General features: G+C 33.1%; 1 long non-coding RNA gene across 1 annotated transcript; it reads right to left on the reverse strand.

The window, feature by feature from the left end:
* Positions 1 to 1,438: 1,438 nt before the first annotated feature.
* LOC130441803 (uncharacterized) lies at positions 1,439 to 5,080 on the reverse strand. The gene is made up of 3 exons (XR_008909635.1): positions 5,050 to 5,080; positions 4,933 to 4,985; positions 1,439 to 1,879 (listed from the first exon to the last, which is right to left on the reverse strand). It is a non-coding gene; the product is annotated as an uncharacterized LOC130441803 (long non-coding RNA).
* Between the last annotated feature and the right edge of the window lie 241 nt (positions 5,081 to 5,321).

Genomic DNA, 5,321 nt, shown 5'->3' on the forward strand with positions numbered 1-5,321 from the left:
CTTGAGTGGCCCTTCTCCTCTGAGGTACGTGTAATGCAACTCAAATTGAACGAATATTCAAACTACAAAAGATTCAAAATATTGGCTCTTCGTTCCTTGTACATTCTTGAATCCGTTTGGCTTATTCGTAAGCACGCTTCTCCAATTTTATAAAGATCATTGCACAGCAATCCACTTAGGAACGTGGTGCACGGAATTTATCCACCAACTCTATGTCTAGAATTAGCTAATGGCTCAATACTTCACTATACAAAAAATGCACAATCATTTGCCAATGAAATCTATAACATCTTTTCCCGCATTTCGCAATAATTTGAAGGCAGATTTACTGTAAAATGCCTTCTACTCAATAAACTACTTTTATTCCAATAATAATATTTGATTCGGAGCATACTTTAAAGTTATAATTGATTTTTGATATAAATTATTATTTATTGCCGTATAGTTAATTTTAGTATTTGGTGTGATTTTGACAATATATACATTTAATGTATGTTACATATAGAAATTTTCATATGTACATTTTCAAAGGTAATTTTGTTATTCATTGTATTTTTCTTGTGTATACTGGTGTATACTATATTTGGAATTTATTTTATTTCTGTCTTCATTTGATTATTTGTATGTTCGTTCCTAAGTTTTTTATAAGCTTTTGTCTACCATCTGTAAATAATTTTTTGATAATAAAGCATTTTTCTCTCTCTGAGTTTGAGTCATCCTAAATGGAACAGTTTGAACATGTTTCTGCCATCTACTTTTTGTTCAATTTTAAGCTCCAAGTTGTCAAACACTTAGTGAGTAATGAAATTGTCATGTAAAATTTGCCGTATGGATTCAATATCAATAGTTTTACCAATCGTACAAGCATTTAAATATTGCAAAATTCACAAAATAGAATGATAAATTTTACATTTTACTTTCTATTATTCTATGAAATAAAGTATATTTTATTTGTTATTTCATATTTTATTGATGCAGTTTTCTTTGTTGATTTCTTAATCTATTTTTTAAATATTGTAATGTCTGAGATATGTGAACAGCATCACTTTTATTACGTGGAACCTAAAATTTCTTTTATTTTTCGGAATTTAGACTACTGAAATATTTTGATCTTTTCTGTCCTTTGGGACTTAACTAACACTACGTTTATTGAAATGATTTTATCATCTACCCCTCTAGCCTCCAGGTGATTTGGTCCAACTATTAACCGTCCGGGTAGATCTTGGTAACGAAAAACAATGAGCTTGGCTGACGTGTCTATATTAGTACACAATATGCTACTGATGATGTTAATAGTGAAAAAAAATCATTCTAGTATATCTTGTATTGTAATTTAATCAAATAATAATCACATAACAACAAACAACAATTGAAACCATTCTCTAAGACTATCACAATTATGGTAACTCGTTAATTCTAAAACCAGTTATATTAATTTATTAAACTTTTAACAAAAAAGAAAATTGATTCTATTCGTAAATCGTACGAAGCAATCACTTATCCTAATTTTGATTAAAAGTTTTTTTTTGCCTAAACTGTGAACGTTGTTTACGCCAATACACGGTACATTTCATATTTATTACGCATGCGATTTCTTCTGTATGTGTGTATTGATGGTTAATTAATAACTCAAACTGCAATTAGAACTAAAGTAATAATAATACTCGGTAGATTATACTGGTTAATTAGGAATACTTTTCATTGAATTAGACTAATTGTGAAATTTCTTCAGTGCCAATGGAATGGTTTGCCACCGTGGCTATGGTAGTCATCTCCTTTATCTTTATGGTGGTGTATCGTTTTGTATATGGTGTGAGTGTGTTTCACAGTGTGGATGTGCTCTGGTATTTTGATAACAACATGATGACCACCACCGTGTCTGAAAATAAAATAATACCATATAAAAATGAGTTTTCTCTCAATATGTCGGTCGAATGGAATAAATTTGCTTTACGCATTATTAGAATTAATCTTCCATCCAAGAAAATATCTTCTGCTTCTTTATAGAGTAATAGACTACTTAAAGTTTCAACCAGAAAGCATCGACACGAAAGGACTCGATATTAGCAAAGCTTTCGATCGAGTGTGGCACGAGGGCTTGCTTTATAATATTGAAGAGGTGAGATACACGAAACCCCTTCATAAAACTCTCGAGCACCTATCTCAAGGAGAAGAGTTTTCAAGTGAAGGTGACGAACAAGAAATCGGAGAGCAGCAGTAGTATAAATTATGAAAGATAGAAAAAAAAACAGCGAAAAAAGCCAAGTCGTCATTTATTTTACACGAAAACATCGAGCTACAAACACAAAAATCAGCATCGATGAAACCCAGTGGACAAACAAGATCAAACAATAGCTGAGCGTGACATTGAACCAATGTCTCACTTTTAACGAACACGTTAAAACACGGCGTAAAAGATGAAGTAAGACAGGCAAGAGTTAGACTGTTGAGATTAATTAATAGAAAAAGTAAACTGAAAACACATGCAAAACGAACAGGAAGAAGCTGCAGGTTTAACAGAACATAACGTCGAAACAAACTTGAAATGTCTAATAGACTAGCGAGGAAATATACGAAGAAACGGGACCCCAAGTATTGGACGCCAAGACAATAAAGCTATTCGAGGAAGTGGAAATACATCAGAAAGAGGAATTAAGAGAACTTATAAAGTACATAAGACAAGATGACTTGAAATGCGGGAGACCGATGAGACAATAGGATCGATAAGTTAGGTTAAAGGATTAAAAGAAACAAATAAACACAAAACCGCATACACAACAACAAAAAACAAACAAAAACGAAGATCTAGAACTCAAGTCCATATTAAGTCCATATGAGGGCACCCCCGACATGGTAATTCCTTCATATGCAAGTGCTGAGTTATATATAGGCGAAGGACCACTCAGATTGGATCTTACCTTGTCGAATAAAGTTTGAAAGGGTTTACCCGAAGTAGCAAAGCATATACACACATTCCAACGAACGAACGACCGTGATGACAAGGGTATAGCCACCAGAGCTAACCCTTAACAAGAAGAGACCACCCGAATTCTCTCATAGAACTAGGGAGAGAGGGAGGAGATTACGCGAGAAATAACCATGAGGATCTGCTAGGGTGAAAGAGAGACTTTGTCCGGGGATGGAAGTCTTACGGGACGGGCTTTATAACACGCGAGCATTTGAGCGTATGTGTCAGTACTTTCAATATTAATTTTGCAAGCGCGGAGCGTAGATTGCTGAATTAACAGCAAAAACTGATAGAATTTTGGAAGGTCAAACATGGAAATTTTATTGTTTTATTTATCGTTAAAATATGATATAGGGAACAAAAAATTCATTCATTCTAAGTAAATGTGTTTATTTTCAAAACTATTCAGAGTGCTACAATACCTCAACATTTATATTAAATACTTGTAGGGAGATTGCAGATTCAAAGTGAACAAAATGAGTGTTGCTGTCCGAAATTACTTGAATTGAGTGTTTAAAGTAATCGGAGAACTGAACACCGATAATTACACATATCGAAATTGAAAATAAACTGAGCAGTAGAATGCCTGTGCCGGCCGGTATCAGACAAGGAGATAGCCTCAACCGGATCTTGTTCAGCATCATAATGGATGAGATTATAAACGAGGTAAAGTAAGCTGGAAGAGGATATTGAATGGAAAACAAAGAAATAAAAATAGTATGTTATGCTGATAAAGCCTTGATCATCTCAGAAGACGAAAAAAACTTACATGCAAATATCCCTGAAGAAAACCAAATCTTTTACAGTATCTAGAGAACTGAGAAGAATATCTAGGAGCGAACATAACAAGTAATAGAAATCTAAATAATGAAGTGAAAGCTCAAACAACAAAGGCGTCATTAATATCAGGTACTTGAGAGATGTAATTTGACGAAATAAATATATGACTAACAGGAGCAAAGTTAGAATATACAAGACCTGTGTGAGATCAGTAATGACATACGCGATAGAGACCAAAGCAGAGAACACCATAACTAAGCGGCTTTGAAGAGCTATTGAAATGCGAACGCTGAGATAAATAGCGAGACACACATTATTTGACCACAAGAGAAATAAGGGAGGTATGTGACATCCAGAATGAAGTGAGACGGGCGAGAAATCGGCGAAGGGAATGGAGAGACCACGTGGACAGAATGTTTGATAACTGGTTAGCAAAGATTGCAAAGGAAGTAAAACCGAATACATCATGACCACCACCTACAAGATGGTACGAAAGCTGGTCTTCCTAATCCGAGCTGCAGCTAGACAATCATTGATGCAAACACAGGACTAAGTCCTAACGTACGATGAAGAAGAGATTTTAAAGACAAATGAATTTGAAAAAGTAAGCAATAGATGTCTTTATAGTATCTATAAGTCGAAATGTTAATTTTTATATGTTAAACTGATTTTCATAGAAACGTGACCTAAAATTAAGACAAATTATCACGAATAATATATAAAAAGGTCTAAGAACTAAAAATTTGAAGAAAATTAATGTACATATTCATCTAATAAAATCTAAAAATCTATTGCTTAGAAGACAGAAGGTCATAATCGGGTTGAACTGACTTGAATTGAAAAAAAAATTCTGATAACAGCTTCTCAAATAATGATAAATTAGAATTTGAATATTAGATACTGTCAAATAGTCTTCTATTGTACATAGATTTATTGTTAATTATTTTCGTAAAAAAATCGTTACCGTCACTTGTTTTTTTATAAATATGAAAAAAGTAGAGCTAGAATTATGCGGCCTTGACAGTTAGATTTGTAATTTGAAAACAAAAAAACTTTTATCCAACCTAAACGTCCATATAACAGTATATTATGCTACTGCATCTACACATTGTTTTTTTCAGATTTACTTTCAAGTAGAAAATATTGTTTGGTGAAATTTTGTGAAACATTTTTGTTGTACTCACCCTCCGCAATTAACTCCAAACAAAGCAGCGAAAGCTAGGATGCACCACCAAAACTAAAACACAATAAAAATAAATTGTAAATATAGTTAAATTAGTTTTTTTGCTACTTCTTATTACCCAAACTTTCGCAGACATAGTTGAGTTGTTTTTATGGAATACCGGTTGGCAGTTCTAATTGTGGCACTCGAAGATTGTTAGTTGCCGCTTTTATACCAACCATATGTTTCCCGTTCAGTCATTATAAGATTATCAACATATATAAAAAAAATCACTTTCTCTTCCTAATCAACGATAATTATATAATAGCGAACGGGAAGTGTATCATTGAGATCGTCTTTCTTATTAATTTTCTTAGAAGTAAACGAAACTTTGGTTTGAAAAATTAGCAA

This window comes from Diorhabda sublineata, chromosome 3 (genome assembly GCF_026230105.1).
Source record: "Diorhabda sublineata isolate icDioSubl1.1 chromosome 3, icDioSubl1.1, whole genome shotgun sequence".
Lineage (NCBI taxonomy): Eukaryota > Metazoa > Arthropoda > Insecta > Coleoptera > Chrysomelidae > Diorhabda > Diorhabda sublineata.